Consider the following 25,127-nt stretch of genomic DNA (forward strand, 5'->3'; position numbering starts at 1 on the left):
ACACAGAAATTTGCAGCGAATTCGCACTACGTGAATTTATTCGCGTATCACTAATTGTATCTACTAGGGATGCACCAAATCCACTATTTTAGATTCGGCTGAACCTGTTTCATGGAGCGAAAGATTCGGCCAAATACCGAACAAATCCTAATATGCAAATTATGGCCGAATCCTGCTGAAAATGGCTGAATCCTGGCAGAATCCCAAACCGAATCCTGGATTCGGTGCATCCCTACTTTCGACTTACCATACACCATAGGCTGGTGCTCCTATCAAGAGAAAACTGCATCAGGCTGGGGTTATTCCAGTGAGCACCATGGAGCGATCACTTTCCTGCTTCTTTCTTTTTCTTTTCTTTTCAAATTTCCCGGGGCAAACGCATGCGCAGTTGAACAAAATAGCCGGCTTTTTCCGTTAAAGTTCAGCTTTTCGCTCTACTGAGCATGCGCAGCCGCGAGAAGATAGAAGAAGCCGTAAGAGGATCTCTCTGTGCTGCTCACTGGAATAACCCTGGAACAGTACAGTTTTCTGCTGATAGGAGCACCGGCCCAGGGTGTCGGGTAAGTAAATAGAATCACTTTTGGGGTACCTAACTTTTGGCACCCGCAAGTAGAAAATGCCGTTCCTTCTGTTTTAAAGGGATACTGTCATGGGAAAAAAAAAAATTCTTCAAAATTAATCAGTTAATAGTTCTGCTCCAGCAGAATTCTGCACTGAAATCCATTTCTCAAAAGAGCAAACAGATTTTTTTATATTCAATTTTTAAATCTGACATGGGGCTAGACATTTTGTCAATTTCCCAGCTGCCCCAAGTCATGTGACTTGTGCTCTGATAAACTTCAATCACTTTTTACTGCTGTACTGCAAGTTGGAGTGATATCACCCCCCTCCCTTTTCCCCCCCAGCAGCCAAACAAAAGAACAATGGGAAGGTAAGCAGATAGCAGCTCCCTAACACAAGATAACAGCTGCCTGGTAGATCTAAGAACAACACTCAATAGTAAAAACCCATGTCCCACTGAGACACATTCAGTTACATTGAGAAGGAAAAACAGCAGCCTGCCAGAAAGCATTTCTCTCCTAAAGTGCAGGCACAAGTCACATGACTTGGGGCAGCTGGGAAATTGACAAAATGTCTAGCCCCATGTCAGATTTCAAAATTGAATATAAAAAAATCTGTTTGCTCTTTTGAGAAATGGATTTCAGTGCAGAATTCTGCTGGAGTAGCACTATTAACTGATTCATTTAAAAAAAAAAAAATGTTTTCCGATGACAGGATCCCTTTAAAAAAAAAAAATTCTTATGTATTGTTACAATGCAGCATTTTGGGTATGTTCTGTAATATTTGTAAAAAAATAACAACAACAACAGATCATTGAAGTATTTAGGCTGATTAAAGTCTTTTGCTGTTTAATATTTTTACATTTACACTTTACATAGAATCAAAAACTGCAAGAGGACATTAAGTAAATAATCTGTAATTTCTTGTTATCCGCATAATAGTTGTTTACATGTTCTGTTGCCTTGGCGAGAGGAATTAAGAAATTGGCAGTGTTGCCAGACTATGTATTAATGACCGAGACAGGTTGTAATTCCAGACTTCATATTGTGTGTGTCTCTTTTTATAAACTTTCTAATGTATGACGTAAGTCATTTTGCAAGTCAAGCCAAAACAAGCCTTTCCTTTTATCAGAGATCTAAAAATACAATTCTCTTTAATAAAATCCCTTGGCATCAAATCACTGTCTCATTAAAATATAAAAACAAATCAAAACCCCAGATGAATTACAGATGTTTTTACCAGTCAAGTTCTTGTGTAGATGCCATTGTTAGTAATGTGCACCAAGAATGTCACATGCACCATTCAAACCTCATGTGACAATGCAATCTGCATATACATTAGTCATTGTCAGGAAGGTTTTTTTGTAGATAATTTGGAACAAAAGCCAAAATTGTTTATATGTAAGTGGAAAGATACTCGGGATATGTCTTTAAGTGAAACCTACTTTTACAAGGTTTTATTGTTGTTTCCAGTGCTTGTTATAATATATCTTAGGGAAGTGAAAATTCATGTTCTACACAATGTGAGAAAGAGAAAACACTGTTTTAGAGCAGTGCAATATTTGTAGAATGTGCATTTCCTTCCTTTAATGTTGTCTTCCTCTTTTCACATCGCCTAGTTTTTTTATTTGCTTATGTCATAGAACTGCTGTACACAATAGGACAGGTTTGTGGCAACAAATATACCACTCCCCCAATAAGGTTCCCCTACATGGTGCCGCAACCACCCCCAATTACCCCCTCCCCCGGCGTGTACCTGGTTGCTTATGATGATATGGTGCAGCATCCAGGGCTTCAGCAGGGGTGGGTCTTGGTTGGCGAGGCCCACATAGTTTTTTTTTCATGTTCTCCGCCGGCCCAGTCTGACCCTGCTCACCATATAGTATAAGCATTAAAGATGAGGAAATGCAACAACACCAAATACTTTTTCATGGATGGGAGAAATGTAATGGTTAAAAAAACAAAAAAAAACTTTGAAGTGGTCATTTCATAATTCACAAAGCATCATGGAATTTGTGTAATACGAGTTGCAAAGCCAAAAACTTTGCAAATTTGCACAAATAAGAATAACCGTTTGTATTTCGCAAGGTAATATGACTGTTATTGATAATATGTCATTGCATTAATCTTCTTATTCTGCATACTATTTGTTATCATATTGATTTTTATGGTTTATTCTGAAAACCAAATAAAATATTTCAATCCAAAAAAAAAAGACTGTTATTGCATTGTACATTTTAATTGTGCATTTTAAAGAAGAAGAAAAGTTTAAAACTAAGTAAGCCTTATCAGAAAGGTCCAACTAAATATACCAGTAAACCCTCAAAGTAATGCTTCTCCGAGTCCTCTGTCAAAAGAAACACCGCATTTCTTTCCTTCTATTGTGTACACATGGGCTTCTGTATCAGACTTCCTGCCTTCAGCTTAAACCTCCTTGCCCCGGGCATGAGCATGCTCAGTTTGCTCCTCTCCCCCCCTCCCTTCTCTGCTGTAATCTGAGCTCAGAGCTATAAGTGAGCAGGGAGTCTCAGTCAGGAAGTTGTCACACTAAGCTAATATGGCAGCTGCTATCCTAAAGAAACTGAGAGCTTCTAGAGCTTTTTACTCAGGTCTGGTAAAACATTATACAGAATAAATATAGTATTCTAGCTTGCACTATTGCAGCTAATCTATTGGCAATAAAATGCCTCTTTAGCTTTCCTTCTCCTTTAAGATATTCTTGAAGCTAGGTTAATCTTTTGGAGCAAACATAACATTTATAGGAAGAAGTTTTATTACATACACTGTGCACTGGTGCAAACTATAACATTTGCAATCTTGCTTCAACTGTTGGAAGTGCTCACTAAACAGTTTCCAGGTTTGCAAAAGCTTTATTAAATTTGCACAAAGGAGGCAAACCAACTTATTATTCCACCGATGGACGATTTACAACATTTGTATTTCGTTCGTTTTCACAAATCATATTTAGCTCGAAAAATTGTGGATTATACTAATCACTCAACCGTGGAAAATGTGTAGTTTATCAAACAAAAAAAGAAATTTGTATAAAATGTCCCCTTGTAAAATCTGTTGAGGTCATGTAGTAGGATTTGTCCTTTTCCTATTAAAATCTTATTTATTTATTTTTTTTAATTAAAAATTACAGAGGTTTTCTTTTTTTTTGGTTGTATTTGCACTACAAATTCAAGAATGTTTGCATTAGTTTTCAGATTAGTTCTGCATTATTGTCCATTTCTGCTTTTTATAAACTACTTGGCATTTGTGGTTTCAGAGAATATTCGGTTTTTCGTGGTTTATAAAACCTTAAAAAGCCAATCAGAATGCTGACAAATGAGCCTCCCCAAGAGATTCACTTCAAATATTGTCACATTGAGAAGCCTTTTATCGAGGGAGGGGTTTGCGCTTATAAATTTGTCATCAACACTGTGTGCAATTATTCTAGATGAAATGCTTAATTCACTGCACAAGTCAAACGGTGGCTTGAAATAAAGGACACAGAGCCTAGATGATACATGTGAGTGTCTTTCCTATTCTTTCCAGTTTAATTCTTCTTGCTCCAAATCTAGGGCATCGACTCTTTGTGTGTAAACTAGAGATCCCAAAAGTGCACATGAACACTCTCTGCATTGCAACGCCACACTCTCCATCATGCAAACTATTTTAGTGGTTTTAAAGTTGTGACTGCTTGGGCTTCAGGCAAAAATCCTTGTATTGTTGTATTCTGAATGTCTATACTAATTGGTCTCATCAAGACTGGCAAAGAACACACAAAAAGACCCTTAAGGGTCTTAGCCAATTTTTCTTTTATAAATAGTGCCTAAATTTGGAAAAGTCAGCCTAAACTTTCATGCTGCAATTCCTCTGGAGGTCAGTTCTAATTGCAGTCCGTAAAGTACCATGTGACATCTTTGACCACAATAATTCATACCATGTGTTCTCATGGAAGTGCTTGCCAATCAGATTGTTGAGTCACATATCCCTTTCTCAAAAATTGAATCATCTGTTAATCAACTAAATGAAAAAAAAACTGGGTGTATTGATTGAGAAGTCGGAGAAGTTCAAATTGCTGACTGTGGGCATTTTAGAGTATTGTAGTCAATGCTATTGATTATATTTTTCCACGTATTTGATATATCTGCAACTGAATGAGCTCGTTGTGTGCTCAAATATAGGTCTGATGATCTGTGGGCATGAAGTGCACACGTTGTGTATCATACAGTCCATCACATTCTAGCGGTAACGTAAAATGTGTGCTAACAAGTCCATGGTTAAGTGGAATGCAGTCATGGCTTATGTTGATTTGCCTTAAGGGATTGTGGGTTATTAGTTGTTCTTGCTGGTGCCAAAATGAAGAAACCAAAGGGCTTGCTACTTTTAGTAAAACTATCGTCTCCCCCCCCCCATATTTTTGTTTGGTTAAAAACGTGTGGAAAAAATGTGCAGGATTATTCGTATCTTGTATTAAGAATATAAAAATACACTTTCCTACTCACATTTTTTTTTTTTTTTTTAATTTAGCGAATTATCACAAAAAATAAGGTCTTGTTGGCAAGTCTATTACTGTCATGGAATTTCTCTGGAAAGATAAATTATATATTGTATCACAGAAAAATCACAAATAAATTGTCCTACCTATTGCTATGCTTGTCAACCATCAAAGGAAAGCTATCTCTAGGGTTTTCTGCTTTGGAAGGGAGCTCATAAATGTGGAAAAAAAAAATGTATGCTTTTGGCTAGCAAGATATTGTGGATGTGCTTAACAGTTATTAATCAACAATCATCATTTCAAATGCGTTTGAAAATGGTATAGGAGCAGCTAAAGCAGGGGTCACTAACCTCTTTTACCTATGAGCCACATTTAAATGTAGCAAAAAGTTGGGGAGCAACACAAGCATGAAAAAAGTTCCTAGGGATGTCAAATAAGGTCTGTGATTGGTTATTTGGTAGCCCCTATGTGGACAGGCAGCCGTGTTGCTCATGAGCCACTGGTTAGGGATCACTTCGCTAAAGTAATTGGTCTGAGGTCTGATGGCACATTGGGTATTTTGTCTACTGGTGCTCAAAGCCTTCTCTGGTGCCTCCTCTGTTAACTGTTTTCCATTCAAGTGTATAATAGACGGCAAGGGCAATTTTACTGGAATAAACACCCCTTGAACCATCACATGGGGTTGATAATTTTTGATAATTAAGCTTAGCTTCTCAACAGCTGCTCAGATCCCACTGAGCATGTGAGTGTCACAGACACTTTCCAAGTTGGTGACCCCATGTGACAAGTTTGAAGTCCTGGATCATTGCTGCTATTGACAAGCTGATACTTTAGGCTGGTACAATAAGTTAAGTAAAATATAGGATTTTTAGCCAAATTCATTTTTAGGGTTTAGTTCTCCTTTTTATTGGTACCCCCTTGTCACCTGTGATAGCCCACTTCTAGTTCCAGAGCAGGGAAGGGCATTCCTACAGATGCTGAACCTACAGAGCAAGATATTCTGCTTTGTGATCATGAAAAGACACACAGCCACATTCTGAGGGATTTTTTAAAAAGTTTAGGATTCTGAAAGTGAAAAATATTCATTCAGCTAGAGGGTACATGACTTTTCAGAGTTAAAAAAAAAAGATACAATGTTTCTAACTTAATTGGCTTTTGGCAGAGAGCCCAGAACATTCAGCAGGTGCACTTTCGATACTCTTGTTACAATTTAAGATAAGCAGAAAAGGTAATTGTAACAATTTAAGATAAGCAAGTCTCTTGGGAGTACTTAGACTCACAGCTTAAAGGGCAATTCACCTTCATTAGCAAAACTGTAATAACACATAAAAACCAAAGAAATGAGTTCAAACTTTCATGAACTGGCATATTTTGTCAAATGAACATGGTAATTAGGGGCCAGTAAATGGCAGTGATCTTTTGATCCTTCTTTCCATTTGCAAAAAGTTGGGAGGTATTTTTGTAAGCTTAATGTACACTTTTAAAAATATCACATTGATGATATTATTAAAATGCTAACTAACTTTTAAACTATTTTCAAAATACACAGAACCCTGTAAACGTTCATTGAATGTGAATACAGGAGTTTATTTCTCCTAATACTTGTGATTAGTGATTACTTCCTGCAGGAAAACATTTCTCCTATAACCAATTTTTCTCAGACTGGTGATGGCATCAATATTTGGTGTAGGTGTAAATCAAAAGATGTATTTTTGCCATAGAGCACAGTTATTAATAATGTATCCATTCTGCTCCATCTGTACGCCCCATTCCCAGGCCCAGAGACGGAGAACTAGGACATAAACTTGATTTGGCCCAGAAAGAAAACATAAGTAAGGTTTACTGGGAATATGTGCATTTCAGAACGATTACCCATTTTAAACAGCCGCATTCATCTAATTGTCTGCAATGGGCAGCGTGTTCATAAATCTTTATCTTAGCATGTCTCCTTGCTCTGGAATCCAGAGAGTAACCATTTTCAAATAGTATAGTGGCTCCAGAGTTTAAATATTTCTGGTTTTAATAAGGAAACTTTGATGTATTCTCTCTCTCTCTGCCTTTTGACTGGTTTATTGCCTAATTTACGATGGACTTTTATTCTCCTTTGGATATTTAAAGGTTATTTGCAAACAATCCAGACATGGCAAAAGCTTTATTTAGAAGGGTAAAAGCAGGGGTCACTGTCTTGGGGCGTCTCTTTTTAAAGGGCTTCACAAAGCACCAGTCACATATACTTTTAGCAGTTGGAGGGCTGCAGGCGGCTGGAAGTAGTTGGTGGGACACAGGAGGAGAATATGAAAAATGCTAAATATTAGATTACTTTAATAAGGGATCATAATGAATCAAGTGAAGGGGTAGAATTAATACTTGTATGTGGATACCAACATGGGACTTACCAGCTGTTTTTGAACTACAAGTCCCAGAAACCTGAGCTCTAAAGGCTCTGGGAATTCATTAGCAGCAGCTGAAGAGCCAGATGTTCCCTGCTCCCGATCCCCATGAGTGTCCAATGATAAAAATATTTGTCTAACCCTGCAGCTATGTACATACTTAGCCTCAATGCTTTTATTATTTGCGATGCTAGAATAAACGGTTCTTAGGGGCTCTGCGAGTGACTTTGATTAGATAAGTCTCTTCTGACAGAGAGCGAGAATTGGCAGTATCTGCGTACGGATGGATCTCTCTTTCATATCCGACCAAATCCAAAGATTACGAATAAAACTTATAGCATGGCTCAGTGACGGGACTTGCATGGTTGAATGCAGATATCAGAATAAATGAGGATTATCTCCACATTGTTCCCCAAAGCTGTTTTCTTTCACTAATGTCATAGTGTCACACTGAAGTCTTGCTTTTTGCCTCGTATATTAACACACACTTCTATGCATCAATATCAAGCATACTCTGTTTCCTTTTGCTGCTGTTTCTTGTCTTTTCCTTGAATTGTATGATGTACAGGTCACCAATATAGAACTATACGTTCTTATTGAGTATGTATATAGTATGTAAATAAGATATACACAGAGGAGCAACTTAAACTGGAAGGAACTAACTCCCAGCCACACTGGATTTTAATTAGCAGTCTGGCAGATAAAGGTCTGATAATCAGCATAAGGCAAGTGAGTTTCAAAGAAGTTTTAGGAGGCATTTCAGTATGCTGCTAAACTATTTATTGTTTCTAACCATGAATAATGCATGAAACCAACATCATACTGTTGATAAAGAAATAGCATACCCATCTTTGTTTCATGGTCACTGCCCTGGTATTTGACAATGGAATCTGCAGGGGCATCAGGGCTGGATTTACATCTACCGATGTTCTTCGCCCCTATCCCCTCCCCTTTATTCGCACAAATTTTCATCTTCTGGACCGTAGCAATGGGGATTAGTGCATTGGAAATTTTGAAAACTATTGTATCTCCTGAGTATCCGCAGTGTTTGTAAACCCATTTGAGAATGGTTGGGCACCATGCCACCGCCTAAAATTCCGCTGCCCTAGGACAAGGCCTTGTTTGACACTGGATTTGTAGCAGGGCTGTCATTTGGGAACTACTGGCACTCTAGGCCAACACATAAATATGCAGAAAGGGTTCATCCTATATTCTAACGTGTGCAAAAGGATGTCTTCATTTGACCTTGTCTATTGCCTACTCTTGGTGATGGATCTATAATGGTATGGGCAGTATTCTAATGGGATGCATTAAGGTGGTCATATATCAGCAAGGCAGGTTTAAAAATCCCGTCGGATTAAGGGTTGTGATCCGATCGTTGGGCACTATGGGCCGCGATCGAACCAGCCCGATATCGCTCACCTCAAGTTGGATCTCCGCATGTATTGCCTGCTTTAGGCCTGGTGATTTCTCTCCATGTTGTATATTGCCCAAAGAATATTAGGCCATTTTACCTCCCAACTGTCCTGTTTTTTCACGGGACAGTCCCGTTTTTGATGGCTCAACCCGCAGTCCCGGATTGCACTGCACTTTCATCTCCTGCACTGAACAGCCAGAAAAAGATACAACGTTTCTGAAACTTAATTGGCTTTTGGCAGAGAGCCCAGAATACGTAGCAGGTGCACTTAGATACTTTTGTTACAATTTAAGATAGGCAAAGAAACAATTGTAACAATTATAGATAAGCAAAGAAACAACTGTAACTATTAAAGATAACCAGGTCTTGAGGAAACTGTGACTTGCAGCTTAAAGGGCAATTCACCTTCATTAGCAAAACTGTAATAACACATAAAACCTGACCTTAAAACCCTCAGAAATGTGTTAAACTTTCCATAACCTGCCAAATTTTGTAAAATGGACATGGTAATTAGGGGGTGTGGCCATAAATGGGCTTGGTGAAAAATTCTCACCACAGTGTCCCTCTTTGTATTTTCAAAATGTTGGGAGGTATAGAACTAGGTGTACCTTATGGTGCAAACTCAATTGCCTTATGATTCTTTCATTGAATGAATGGTTTCCTGAACACCAGCATGAAGTCTTCATTGCTATATTTGAGCTGCTGAGGCTCATTGGAACATTATGAGAAAATCTGGAGTGCGTGGTAGCAAGGCTAATTATCCTTCATGGACCTTCATACAAACTTTGGAGGAATGATAGCAGTTAGGGTGAAATTTGGGGTGAATGATCATTTGTTCTAAATCCTCCTGAAACCGTAGTAAGGTGATCAATATATAATTTTTTTTATGTACAGGAATGGGATTCATTTTCCAGAAGCCCATTATCCAAAAACCTCTAAATTAGTGGAGGGCCTTCTCCCATAGACTCAATTTTATTCAAATAATTACATTTTTTTAATTACTTTTTCTCTGAAAATAAAACAGTACCTCGTACTTGATCCCAAGTAAGATATAATTAATCCTCATTGGAGGCAAAAAAAGCCTATTGGGTTTAATTAATGTTTAAATTATTTTTTAGCAGACAAGGTTTGGTGATCCAAATTACAGAAAGATCTCTTCTCCAAAAGGATGCAGGTCCCGAGCATTCTGTATATCTGTTCCCATACTTGTATTTCATTTTGTCATGAGAAGGTGGGGATATGTTCCTAAAACGAAGTTCAAAACTCAGCTTTAATAGCTTTCTGCATTTATAACCGTGTGTGGGCAGTGGCAACATAATTGCAGAAGTGTATATTGTCTTTCTATTTCATTATGTTTCTAATTATTTTCTTGTGTTATCTATTTTTCTGCAGGTCCAGGGAGTATGTTACCAAGTTGATTGCTGCAGTATGAACACTTTAATGAATAGCTTCTTAGAATGCGGATACTTCATATTGAATAGAACTCTGGGAAGAGCTTAGAAAACAAACTCCTTGCGGACTACAACAAATAATGAGGTAAAGCTATGATCATTAATTGTCTGTGGTCTTTATAAGATTGCATAATGTGTGTACTGTGACAATGCCCTTGGAGAATAAAAATTTCAAATAAGGATGATCGGAAATTGTTTATCACCTGCTCTACATCGAAAATAATAAATATTTAATTCTGTCTACCGGTGTTGGCATCTTTTCCCATTGGGGACGTAGTCTAGTCTGGCAGGTGCTTTCTGTGCTAATAATATGTATTAAACTCAGAGGAATACAGAACAGAGTAGCACGTTCAGTCCCTCTTCTAGTTCTGGGCCACAGTGTGAAAATGCACAAGGGCTTTCTGTACCTGAAATAGAATTCAAAGCAGCTTTCTGATAAACATTAATGTAACGGCTACTCCTTTTTATTCTGCAAAATCGCGTTTTTTATTATTATAATTTGGTTGGCTTTCTGGTTTTCCCTTTGGATTATGTTCATCTTTTGTATACAACGAGTCCGTAATAAAAAAGGCAACGTTACCTTCATAAGTGTAGTCTGTCTATTTGTGCACATTCTGTTACCTTGGAATAGCTGTTGGTTTAAAGATAAGTCACACAGACCTGAATGACTTTGTAGATGGACTTTGAAACGCACTGCTGTCAGTTGATATTGGGCTTGGTTTAAGTATAACTACTTTTAGCAAGGGGCTGCATATGACCAGCGGCATGACCTTATGTTTATAGGCACAAGCAAATGAAATCAATGGACGTTTATTTTGGTAAAAAGATTATTGTGAGTAAACAAACTTATGTTCACATGGAAATATCCATGAAACTGCTCCTGACACTAGTTTTCCTACCAAACGTGCATTAGAGTGTTTGCAGGGTGAAACCATCTGTATTAGAAGTGATACCAGTTCCAATTGAAGCCAGTGGGTGCCTGTAGGTGCAGTTTAGGGTTGAGTTTCTGCCTGCTACAATACACCCTTGCAAAACAGCCCTGTGCCTTATAGGCAAATTGTTATAATAGATACAGTCTTAAACTCTATTATCATCTCAACAGCCTATGCAGTAAATAGTGAAGTCATTTTCGTGTGTCATCCACTAAGATGAAAATACATTAGTTGTTCACTTTTCTTCCTGAAAAAAGTTTTCATGCTTTAGTACTGAGCTCTTACATAGTACCCTAGTTAAATCGGGTTAAAAAAAGACAAAGTCCATCAAGTTCAACCCCTCCAAATGAAACCCAGCTATCCTACACACTCTTCTCCATAACTTCACATAAATTATATATACCCGTATCTATACTAACTATAGAGTTTAGTATCACAATAGCCTTTGATGTTATGTCTGACCAAGAAATCATCCAAGCCATTCTTAAAGGCATTAAAGGAGAACTAAACCCTAAAAATGAATATGGCTAAAAATGCCATATTTTATATAGTGAATTTATTGATCCAGCTTAAAGTTTCAGCTTCTCAATAGCAACAATGATCCAGGACTTAAAACATGTCACAGGGGGTCACCATCTTGGAAAGTGTCTGCGATGCTCACATGCTCAGTGGGCTCTGAGCAGCTGTTGAGAAGCTAAGCTTAGGGATCTTTGCAAGTTTTGCTTTTGGTAGGGCACACCTATGGCCACTGAGCAAACCATGAAATGCTTCAGGCTTTGCTCCTTCGATGGTTTGGTGGGGTGAGAGGGAGAAACTGAGCTGTGCCTGCACCTGGATACGTTGTCTCTGCTGTGGTACAGGTAGACACAATGGTGTTTGACACTGAAATGCAAACTGTTGTAAACCGTGTAAATTCTGCTGTGTTTGCATGTACCCAAACCAAGGTTATATATCCGGGTGCAGGCACATGGAACAGGGGAGCAGATTCTTGGTTTGCATTTCTACACATTCCAAGATCCACTACCTTTGTCCCTAACCTATATAAGTGATCTTTAAACAACTGAAACATTGGGGGATTTCCCATAGCAATTAACACATGAAGATCAATTATGGCTACTCTATGCAGTCTGCACACACAAGAACCTGTGATATTATCCGTGACAGCCAAGAAGTTCAGCTGTAAATGGTTGGCCTGTAGGTGACATTTGTTTGGGTATGTTTATAAGGAGCCATTGCTATTTTACAAGATTTACCTTCTGGTAACTGAAATGGTAGTTTTCTGTATGTGTGCACTTAAAACCGACCTCTGTATGTGAGACAACAATATTGTATGTGTAGATACAATTGATTCCGCTGGACAATTTGTCTGTTTTATATTGTTATTCTTTCAGTACTTTTTAAAAAGGAAACATGAGTGCATGCAGTGTAGGTAATACACAATGACTTCTTCAATTACAGTACATTATAGAATTAGCAAGAAGTTTTCCTTTGTTACCGGTAATAGTTTTTTAAGTTTCGTCCAGGCAAAAAAGCAGTGATGTATGAAAAAAAATTGTTGCACCTCTGCTGTATTTAATATTGTATTTAATTTGTTATTTTTTAGGATGGTAAAATTAAAAGTACTTCTTGAATTTTATAAGCAAACTACTTTGCTTCTAGTATTGTACCTTTTTGCAAAGAAATTAATCTATAATTTATTAAAAGAGTTTTATCTGGGGTTTAATACTGTGCTGACATTTAGAATGGAGGCACATTTACTGTTACTGTTCTACACAAGAAAGAGCAGGTGTAGCTCCAGTGTCAGTGTCAGTGTTTTCTCATATTTAGAAATAGTATTTAAAAGATTATATGCCTTTGCAGGGTTGAGTCCTTTAAAGTTCCTCTGGACTATATTGAGAATTTTCCCTATTCTGCACACCTTAACTGTATGGGAACTTATCCAGATAAAAGTCACAGATAAAATGTCATGTGTGATAATTCTTAGGCCAGAGAATGTCCAGTTATCTTGTTAGGAGTCCCGTACATTTTTCTTTGTTTAAATGCCTCACCTGTACCAAGGCTTTTCAACTATAACCATACTGCAGCCAATCAGGGGATTTGTTGGTCCTCAAACCCAATCCAGCACACCACAGATTTTTTGTATACTGTTGTTCTAAAAGAATCTTCTTTACAAAATTATTATTTTAGTAATTCCCTTTATTGGCCAACTGCAATAGAGATGTTGGACATATTCTGCATGTTTCAGCATAAAATGCTTTCCTACATAAGGTCATTTAAGCAGGCCACATAGCCCCTGATTTTATAAAACGGCTTTAAAATGGAAATTTAACCCTACTACTATTTGGGTAGAATAGCAGTTCTTAACATTTAGGGGCAGATTTACTTATGGTCGAATATCGAGGGTTAATTTGCCGAATTGAAATCCTTCGACTTAAAATATCGAGTTGAAGGATTTACCCCAATTCGTTCGATTGACCGATCGAACAAAAAATCGTTTGATCGAACGATTAAATCCTTTGAATCGTTCGATTCGAAGGATTTTAATCCATCGATCGAAGGATTTTAATCCATCGATCGAACGATTTTTCTACGACCTAAAAATTGTTCCAAAGCCTATGGGGACCTTCCCCATAGGCTAACATTGACTTCGGTAGGTTTTAGGTGGCGAACTAGGGGGTCGAAGTTTTTTTTTTTTTAAAGAGACAGTACTTCGACTATCAAATGGTCGAATAGTCGAACGATTTATAGTTCGAATCGTTCGATTCGAAGTCATAGTCGAAGGTCAAAGTATCCAAAAAACCATTCGAAAATCGGAAGTTTTTTTATTCTATTCCTTCACTCGAGCTAAGTAAATGGGCCCCTTAGTGGAATGATTGGATGACGTTTCTGTCCCTTCACTTGTGATCCCTTATACAACACTTCTATTTGAGTACCATTGCAGTCTGCAATCTGATTCTGTGACCTTCTTGGTGCCACAATTGTCTGAAAGCCTCTCCATTAAAGGCAGCAACCATTGTTGGCAAGCCGTTGATTTGGTCTCAGCAAGTTTTTAATTATAGGACTGCAGAAATGAAAATAATGCAATAGTTAAGAAACACTGAAAGATCTTTGGTTGTGGGTGCTGCATGAATTGATTTAGTGATAGAACCTGACATAAAACCTCTGACTGTGGGAGATCAGTGTTTTCTTCAAATTCAAATGCAACCAGTTCAGCCTAGCAGCTTCCATGTATGAAAAGCAGCATTTATTGACTTTTTTATGCTTGGTATGCTTGTAATGAGTCCTACTTTTCATTAGGTGATTATGCTGAGCTCAGATCAAATGCATCCTTCTTGGGATTTTTTTGCATGCGTATCATTGATTCATTCATGTAAAAAATGTATGTTTATTGCTTTAATCCACTTTGATTTGGTGCTTTAGACTGCTGTACAAAATAATGTAAATCAAAACCAGATGTGTGATAGGTCATGGGAAAATAACTGCAATGTTTCGTATTCGCACATGGATTGGATAGGGATTATTTAAAATCTGGAAGAGCAAAGCAACAAGCTTTTCCAGTTGTTTTAAGAGACTTCACTCTGGGGCCAAATAAGTTAAGTGAATGACATGTGAAATCTGACTTATGAACAAAACTCCTTTCTAATTACTAAAACCAATGGCCATGTTTCAGCTCCTAAACCATCTACAGTATATGCAATGAAGACTCTTCCCCACCAGGCGAGACAGGACACAAGGTGACGGCAAAAGGCAAGGGGACAGGGACAAAGGCAGGTGTAAATACAAAGAGCAAAACACAAAGCTTGAGGATGAAGAAAAAGGAAGATAACCGATAATGGAATAAGTGTAAAGAATGGGCATTACAGAATTCTGGGGGTCGCAAAACCGTGACAGTGAGTGACAGAATGAGGAATGCAAAGACTGCTGAACAGAAGGATAATGAAGAAACGGTAAAACAGGACGAAGCAATTGGGGGGGAGGTTATGGAATACAAGGTGCAAGATGATGGTGGAAAACAGAAACGGAAAAAAATAAAATGCAAATGGGGAAAATTATATGTAGAATACAAATAAATACAGTATATCAAGGTCAAGGTAATGTTTCACTTGCATTTTTCATTGAATGATCCAGCTATTTTTTTCTACTTCTCCATAGAACACCTTGCATGGAGATATTTGGAGTACCTCGATAGTTTTCTGGCAAATTTACCATCTCTCTCTTGCATATGCATTCCCTAATAGTGTCACCATGCCTCTGCAGCAGCCAGTAAATAAACCTCTGTGTGTCTGAGCTCTCCCTCCCATTCTTAGGATGAGGTAATGTGTATCATGAACACTGAAGTCTGGTCCTTATTTTAAAGGGCCAGTATTTGCCCATACCTCCCAACTGTCTCATTTTTCGAGGGACAGTCCAGAAAAAGATACAAAGTTTCTAAAACTATATTGGCTTTTGGCACAGAGCCCAGAATACGTGACAGGCGCACTTCGATACATTTGTAACAATTTAAGATACGCAAAGAAACTATTGTAACAATTTAAGATAAGCAGGTCTCTTGGGGAAACTATGACTTCAGCTTAAAGGGCAACTCACTTTCATTAGTAAAACTGTAATAACACATAAAAACCACAGAAATGTGTTCAAACTTCCATAACCCGCCAAATTTTGTAACATGAACATGGTAATTTGGGGGCATGGCTACAAAAAATCGGCGTGGTCAAAATATGTTTGTCTCTCTTTCTGTATCCAAAATGTTGGGAGGTATATATGCCTATGCAGAGCTATGTTAAACGTGAGCACAATAAATAGGCCATATATTGAAAATATATTCAACCAATTTTCATTTCCATATTGTAAAGCAGAGATGGTTGTTTTGCATTTTCCTTTACTAGCTCCCATGTAATCAGGAGACTGTGTTTAAAATTACATAATCAGCATGCAGTATATATAGGTATGGAATCTATTATGCAGAGTGCTTGAGACCTGGCCCTTTCCGGATAAGGTCCCCCCCCCCCCTCCCATTGTTTGGATCACCATATTCTTTTGGTTCTGGTTCTGACTCTTACATATACATATACAAGAGTGAAAGCCAACAAAAAGATATATCTCAAAAAAAAAAAAAAAGATCGTTGTATAGCCTTTGCTAAATAAAATAAAACATCTGCGTCTGTGTTACATAGTTACATAGTTAAATTGGGTTGAAAAAAGACAAAGTCCATCAAGTTCAACCCCTCCAAATGAAAACCCAGCATCCATACACACACCCCTCCCTACTTTTAATTAAAATTCTATATACCCATACCTATACTAACTATAGAGTTTAGTATCACAATAGCCTTTGATATTATGTCTGTCCAAAAAATCATCCAAGCCATTCTTAAAGGCATTAACTGAATCAGCCATCACAACATCACCCGGCAGTGCATTCCACAACCTTACTGTCCTGACTGAAGAACCCCCTACGTTGCTTCAAATGAAAGTTCTTTTCTTCTAGTCTAAAGGGGTGGCCTCTGGTACGGTGATCCACTTTATGGGTAAAAAGGTCCCCTGCCATTTGTCTATAATGTCCTCTAATGTACTTGTAAAGTGTAATCATGTCCCCTCGCAAGCGCCTTTTTTCCAGAGAAAACAACCCCAACCTTGACAGTCTACCCTCATAATTTAAGTCTTCCGTCCCTCTAACCAATTTAGTTGCACGTCTCTGCACTCTCTCCAGCTCATTTATATCCCTCTTAAGGACTGGAGTCCAAAACTGAACTGCATACTCCAGATGAGGCCTTACCATGGACCTATAAAGAGGCATAATTATGTTTTCATCCCTTGAGTTAATTCCCTTTTTTATGCAAGACAGAACTTTATTTGCTTTAGTAGTCACAGAATGACACTGCCCAGAATTAGACAACGTGTTATCTACAAAGACCCCTAGATCCTTTTCATTTAAGGAAACTCCCAACACATTGCCATTTAGTGTATAACTTGCATTTATATTATTTTTGCCAAAGTGCATAACCTGCATTTATCAACGTTGAACCTCATTTTCCAGTTTGCTGCCCAGTTTTCCAGTTTAGACAGATCACTTTGCAAAGTGGCAGCATCCTGCATGGAACCTATAGTTCTGCACAATTTAGTATCATCTGCAAAAATAGAAACAGTACTTTCAATGCCCACCTCCAGGTCATTAATAAACAAGTTGAAAAGCAAGGGACCTAGTACAGAGCCCTGCGGTACTCCACTAACAACACTGGTCCAATTAGAAAATGTTCCATTTACCACCACTCTTTGTAGTCTATCTTTTAGCCAGTTCTCTATCCAGGTACAAATACTATGTTCCAGGCCAACATTCCTTAATTTAACCAGTAACCTTTTGTGTGGCACTGTATCAAATGCTTTAGCAAAGTCTAAGTAAATCACATCCACTGCCATCCCAGAATCGAGGTCTCTACTTACATTCTCGTAAAAAGAAATTAAGTTAGTCTGGCAAGATCTATTACGCATAAAACCATGCTGGCACAAACTCATAGTATTATGATTTGCTATGAAGTCCAGTATCTTATCCTTTATTAATCCTTCGAAAAGCTTTCCTAATACTGACGTCAGACTAACTGGCCTATAGTTTTGAGGCTGAGAACGGGATCCTTTTTTGAATAGAGGCACCACATTAGCAATTCGCCAGTCTCTCGGCACTATGCCAGATCTCAATGAATCCTGAAAAATTAAGTAAAGAGGTTTGGCAATCACAGAGCTAAGCTCGCTAATTACCCTGGGATGAATACCATCTGGCCCTGGACCTTTGTTAATCTTAACATGTTCAAGTCTCTTTTGAATTTCTTCATGTGTGAACCATGCATCATTAGTTGTATTACTAGAATTGGGAGTGTTAAGAAGGAAACCTTCACTTACTGGTTCTTCATTTGTGTAGACAGATGAAAAATATGAGTTCAGAATCTGCGCTTTTATTTTGTTTTCATCAACCAGCTGACCCCCCTCTGATAGTAAGGGTCCCACCCCTTCCTGCTTCATTTTTTTACTATTGACATATTTAAAAAATAATTTTGGATTTTTTTTATTGCTTGCTGCAATATCCTTTTCTATAGCAATTTTAGCTTGCCTTATAGCTTCTTTGCATGATTTATTGGCCTCCTTGTACCTTATAAATGTTTCGGCTGTACCAGCTAACTTGAAAGCCTTAAAAGCACGTCTTTTCTTACCCACCTCAACACCAACGCTTCTATTGAACCAAAAAGGTTTTGCTTTGCAACGACGTTCCTTGCTTACAAGTGGAATATACTGACAAGTATATTTATTAAGCAGCATTTTAAAGACTTCCCATTTTTGTTCTGTGTTTAACCCTGTGAAAAGCATTTCCCACTTAATATGTTGCAGAGATGCCCTTATACTGTCAAAGTTTGCACGTCTGAAATTTAGTGTTTTAGTTACTCCCTTATAGAATTGCTTCTGCAACAGAATCTCAAAGGAGACCATGTTATGATCACTATTCCCTAAATGCTCTCCCACACAAATGTTAGAGATGAGTTCAGTATTGTTAGTTATTACAAGGTCCAAAAGAGAGTTATTCCTAGTAGGTTCTTGAACGAGCTGGAATAAAAAGTTGTCATTCAGCATATTTACAAACCTACTAGCTTTTTCTGTCTTAGCAACCCCATTACCCCAGTCAATGTCTGGATAATTGAAGTCACCCATAGCAACAACTTGACCCAGCTGTGAAGCTGCTTGTATCTGCAAGAGTAGCTGGGCTTCATACTCGACACTTATTCGAGGTGGTTTATAGCATAAACCAATGATAATTCTTTTTGTTACCTTTTGCCCAGTCGAAATCTCTACCCAGAGTGATTCTACACCCTCACCAGTGCCAGCTATTTTTATTTCTTTAGTGCATGGCTTTAATTCAGGCTTTACATACAAACACACTCCTCCACCCTTTTTAATCCCTCTGTCCCTCCTAAAAAGGGTGTAACCATTTAAATTCACAATCCAGTCACATGTTTCATCCCACCAGGTCTCAATGATACCAATTATATCATTATTTTTAGAGCATGCAATTAATTCTAGGTCTCCCATTTTACCTGACAAACTCCGTGCATTTGCCAGCATACAGCGGAGGTTACTACTTTTACTTTTGAAATGTGCATTACTTAGTGAAGAATTATACGTTAAGTTAGTATTATTCTGTTTTCCTTGTAACAGAGGGACCTCCTTAGCTGGTAAACTGGATGCCCCCCTCACTCCTCCCCCATGACCCCTTACTAACCCCACTGCCCCGTCTACACTAGCTTCCCCATAATCCTTTATCTCACCCACCCCCCCCTTGCCTAGTTTAAACACTCCTCCAACCTCTTAGCCATTCTTTCCCCTAGCACCGCGGACCCCCTTCCATTGAGGTGCAAACCGTCACGGCTGTATAGGTTGTACCCCAACGAAAAGTCAGCCCAGTGCTCTAGGAACCCAAACCCTTCCTTCCTGCACCAAGACTTGAGCCACGCATTAAGCTCCCTAAACTCCCGCTGTTTTCCTAAACTTGCACGTGGCACAGGCAAAATTTCAGAAAAGATTACATTGGAAGACCTTTCCTTGATCTTAGAGCCTAGATCCCTGAAATCATTCTTTAAGGTCTTCCATCTACCATTTATTTTGTCATTAGTACCGATATGCACTAAGACAGCTGGGTCGTGCCCAGCCCCACCCAATAATTTGTCTATCCGATCAACCACATGCCGAACCCTGGCACCAGGTAGACAGCAAACTGTTCGGTTGTAGCGATCCGGACGACAAATTGCCCTATCAACTTTCCTAATAATTGACTCCCCTACAACCACAATCTGCTTAGGCCTGACTCTACTCTCCCCCCCACCACTACTAGAGAAACTGGTCTCCCGGCTGTTAGAGAGATCAGCCCCATCTAGAATTGCCAATCCAGAGTTCATACTCCCATCATCTTCACACAATCTGGCAAATTTGTTGCGATGTATAATCTCCGGATCAGCCTCCATTTTCCTTTTGCCCACCTTAGATTTTCTAACTGTCACCCAGCTAGCTGCCTCAACATCCTGCTGCTGTTCTGTTCCCCCCAAACTATCTGACCCCGCTAGGTCCTGCTCAGTGAGCAAAAGACTCCTTTCAAGATTGTCAATCGACCGCAGTGTTGCAATTTGTTGCTCTAGTGCTCTAACTTGAGCCTCCAAAGTGGCAATTTGCTCACAACCACCACAGAGGTAAGCATTTTGGATCTCTTGTTCCAAATCTGCATACATATGGCAGACTGTGCACTGAGTCAGACCTTCAATCTTGCTAGCACTCATTATCCCAGTTACAGATCAAAACAGGAAAAAATAAAAATAAATATATAAAATAAAAATGAGGGTTTAGAACAAAACTTTTGACCTAGTTTGAACCTCCTTTAGTTTTCAACTCCAGTGTTTATAACTCCACTTACAGATCCCCCACTTAACAAACACTTAAGAGAAGCTAAACACTAGAGCAAGCTCCACTGGAGTCCCAGGGGTTCTATTTATACAGTCTGTTCAGGTGCAACTAATCAAACCCCACCCCCTCAAACGGAGGGAAAACTGCAAAGTAAAGCAGGTTGTGACAAACTTGCTGTAAGCACACTAGCACACCAAACTTTGCTGTTTAGCACCCAAGACAGAAAAAAAAACCTTTAAAAAAAATAAAACCACAGTAGTTAAATATAAACCTTAATATAAAAAGCAGTTAAGAAATACTTATCCTTTTCAGATGATTTGTTTGCTTTAAGTTGCTTTAAACCTGTCAGCAGCCTGATTAAAAAAAAACAGTGTTGGGCAAAAAAAACTTCTTTAAACAGTTTATTGTGAAATACTGTACTTGTGTCAGGTGGTGGTTGGTATAGTTTCAATGGAATATCTTTGCCCTTTGGTTGCAGTATGGAACACGAAAAGAAAAAAAGATACGGTAATGTTTTGTTTTGTTTTTTTACAGGAAAACCTGTTACTCATAAGTTTGCTTCACCTTATGCAACACTGTGTACCTCCTGGAGTTTAGTGTTTTTGAGATTACTTATACGTATGGTTATTGCATGAACAATCATGACTGCTTCTGACATTTCCAAAGAGATCCCGGATGCTTTAAGCATTGATATTAGGGCTTGATAAAAAATTGTTATGAATCAAAAGTACCTGTATGTGAATGTAGATAATAGCTTGCGGGGAGACTCATGACATTCAAGAATGTAAAATTTCTCTGCAATTACTTTTTCTCTGTGCCTTCACTTCTACCTCCTTCCAATCATGTGGGTGGGTGGATGCTTGGTGCTGACAACCGTACATTTTTAGATTCTAGTCATAAGGCTAAAGCTATGCTGGGCAAAAATCAGACCCTCACTGTGAGCAGTATACTCCTTGTTCATTTGCGTTCAGAACCCCTTTAGTCACAAAAGAAGGAGGATACTTTTCACACTGAAAGAAGCCTGTGGATTTCAGCAGGTGGATTTCAGCTCTGTGTGTCCCTAGCCTTAGACTATATGATCATATACAGCATTACATCTAATAACCATGGCATTGCTCCGTGGCCTCCCTTCTGCCAACATCTACTTTTAGTGGAAGCTGAAAGTGACCTAATGATGTGATGTATTGCAGCTCCCTCCATACTCCAACATATAATCATGGATTTAAATATACTGTCTAGCAATACAGGAATGACAATGAGTCGCTTCATTATCTGGGAGATAAGGCGAAAGCAGACTGACCTCATTAGAAAGTAATTTTTGCATACATAAGTAATGGTAGATAAGCAGGAGGCTTATGTATAAAAATGGTTGTCTATACTTGCTAGCCACTTGAGGGGGATAGGATTGCTAGGGAGGTTGCCAGTGGAATGGAATGTTATAATCGAAAGCACTGTGTATCTTGTCAGCGCTATATAATAATTGATGATGATAAGGATCATATCAGCCATTTGCCTTGGATCAGCTTGAAAGATACAAAGATGTTCCCTGACTGTCATGCTGAAGGTGTCATTTGGTTATAAAATGTATTCATTTAACTCTAGCCAGAACTGTAAACTTGCACCCTACCAATATAAACTGGGGCTCATTTACTAACACTAGGGATATTTTCACCCGGGTAAGTAAAACATTGAAAGAAAAAGGTGATTGGTTGCTTCCTAGGTAAAGTTGCCCAGATGTACATATTTCCATGTTGTGTAGTCATGGCCTCATGGCTATTTCTTCAATAATACCCTTCTGCTTTGCACCCATAGACCTTGTCATTCTGGTGTCAAGTTGGACAGTCCCAAAGAAGTTCATTTTCAGGTTTTATAATCGTCTAGTCCAGGAAAAATTGTAGTTTAGTGGGAGCACTTACCGGACACTTGGCTCATCGTGCTGCACACCGCGCCGCCATCCCATGCGGTCAATTCATTCCAGGAAAAAAACAAAAACAGCGGAGCACCGAGGAGGCCACGAAACACATTAAGCGGGCAGCCAAGGTTCATACTTTGCTGCTGTAATCTGCTTTTATATGTATACTAAATAAAACTTTTTATTTTTTTTATATTTTTACTGGCCTCCTCGGTGCTCTGCTGTTTTTGCTTATTTTATAATAGTGAAGACATCATATGCTTTGCAAACCAGCTGTATCGTTTGCTCTCTCTCTTCCTGTATGTGAGGGAATGTACAGTAGGAAGAAGCATTCAGCTGTCTGGCAGGCCCAGTTGCTTCTCTTTAGTAACATTAATCAGACCTGCCAGCTACTGCTCTCTAGAATTTGCATCTGGATAAAGTGACAAAATGCAGTATAGTGGGCTGGAATGTGTAAATCTCCTGATAATGGACAACGTGTCATTTAGAGGTAAAGAAGGGGTTTATGCACAATGGAGACTGAAGCGATTGCAGTTGAACCAGCTGTAGCATGGGGACTTTCATTTGGCTACTCCAGTAGGTATAGTAAAAAGTCACATCTGTGTTTTGTGTTCAGCTTTTTGGGAATCCATTGCATCTAACCAGACTTGGCCAATGTATTTTTCAGCTAACTGGCAAGTTGTGATTGGGTTCAGTTGTACTCTCTGAAGTTTACATTTCTAGAGTATTGCTGAGAGCTGTGGTTTCCAATTTCCCACATCAGAGTCCTGAATCTGGAACCAAATAGCCTTCATATGGCTTCATATTGTGCATGAGAATAAGTACTTACTCTTTGTATATGGGGCACCACCTTAGTTTTGGCAGCATGGAGTGCTGCTTTACCTATAATGTTAAAGTTACTTAATATAATGTTAAATAGCTTCAATATTAAGTTGTAAGTTGCAGCTCTATAGTGCTTTTGTTTGCGCTTTGTTTCGGTGCCAAGTAATGCAGTTGCAGCATATAGCCCACAAGCCAAATAAAGCCCAAAGACAGTTGAGCACCAGTGGAAAATAGCTGGCAGTCAGTGGTTCCGCCAACACTCACTTGTATTCTTGACTCTAAAGAGAACTATTGATCACCGACTTTCCCACAGCAATTAAATACTACTATCTCACACTAGCCTGTAGCACTTATGTTATTAGTAGACTTTTATTAGAAGGACTTGTGTCTCCCATGAAAAAGATCTTTGACCTTAGAGACTGTGTGACTCCCCATCGTGTTATTGCTCATCACCATTCATGTAATCTATGCAAAATCACCTCCATTAATGTACCAATCAGCTTGATGGTCTCGTATTCATTGTGACCACATGATATTGAATGATATTCATGTGACCCAGTATCTAGTGTATATTTTAAAGGGATTGTTCACCTTCAAAACACTGTTTCTCAGTTCAGCTGTTTTCAGATTGTTCACCATAAACAGACTTTTTTCAATATCTTTTTATTTTTTGCCATTTTCACAAAATTTAAGTTAAAGAATCAGAAACATAATTTTTTTTAAATTCATTCATATTCAACGAAAATAAAAACCACAAAGGAAAATTAAACGTTTAAATCGCTTAGTATTTATTAAGAAAAAACTTACCGAAACCCTGCTTGCGCTCCTCTTCAGAAAAGACGACACGGCGAAAATCCATCACGCAGCGCTTGATTTCTTCTCCCTGGCTGTCTCCTATAAGGAAGGCAGGGAGGAGAAATCGAGTGTTGCACGATGGATCGCCAGATCGCTTTTTCTGAAGAGCGCAAGCCGTTTTGACTTACCAATTTAAAAGTTTAATTTGTCTGTGTTTTTTTTTTCATTCTATATTAACGAAAATTATTACTGGTCCTTTAATGTTGAATGTTCCTGTCGCTAATGTTTCAGTCTGGCAGCTCAGGGATCAAGGAGCATCTGAACCATTACAATTTGCTACATTTAGTTGATACATTTCTCAGCAGTATCTGTGAAATATTACCAACTATTGTATCAATTCTGACAGCTGCCTTTAATGACATAGAGATTCTGCTCAGCAGGGACAAAGATAAGAAATGTTTTAATTAAATGTATCAATTTAGAACAGTCAGAGTTGGCAGTAAAAGAGTTGAAGAGTTGCCTCCCGAATCTCCTTGTGTGAACTAACCCTTAGAAGGTAAAAAATTAAGCATTACCCTCCAAAAACGGTCATGCATAGAAAATAGAATGTATACGTCGTTCTTTCTGGTGAACTATCTGAAACGAAACTGAACTGGGAAAAAAAAGTGTTTGACGGTGAACAACCCCTTTAAGATCCAGTAAAACAAAAACTTGTCTCATTTGGTCAAATTTATTGCCAGCTAGCCTGAATTATACCTCGATTTACTTAAAGATCTGAAACAACTGTTACTCATTCAGAACTGAACACCCTTTGGAATTTTATCTGCACAATCATTAAAGCATTTTTATATGTAGATACTGGGTCACATGAAATGTGGAATAAGCAAGCTATTGTTTTGTTTTTGAGCTGTTGGCTTATCCAGCCAT

General features: G+C 38.4%; 1 protein-coding gene across 3 annotated transcripts in view; it reads left to right on the forward strand.

Annotated features, from left to right (window-relative positions):
• fam110b.S (family with sequence similarity 110 member B S homeolog) overlaps positions 1-25,127 on the forward strand; it is a 103,187-nt gene that overhangs the window by 21,657 nt on the left and 56,403 nt on the right. For all 3 annotated transcript variants that reach the window (XM_018223737.2, XM_018223735.2, XM_041567874.1), the window contains exon 2: positions 10,246-10,389. The gene's annotated coding sequence lies outside the window, so the exon portion shown is untranslated. The remainder of the gene's footprint in view (positions 1-10,245; positions 10,390-25,127) is intronic.

This window comes from Xenopus laevis, chromosome 6S (genome assembly GCF_017654675.1).
Source record: "Xenopus laevis strain J_2021 chromosome 6S, Xenopus_laevis_v10.1, whole genome shotgun sequence".
NCBI classification, from domain to species: domain Eukaryota; kingdom Metazoa; phylum Chordata; class Amphibia; order Anura; family Pipidae; genus Xenopus; species Xenopus laevis.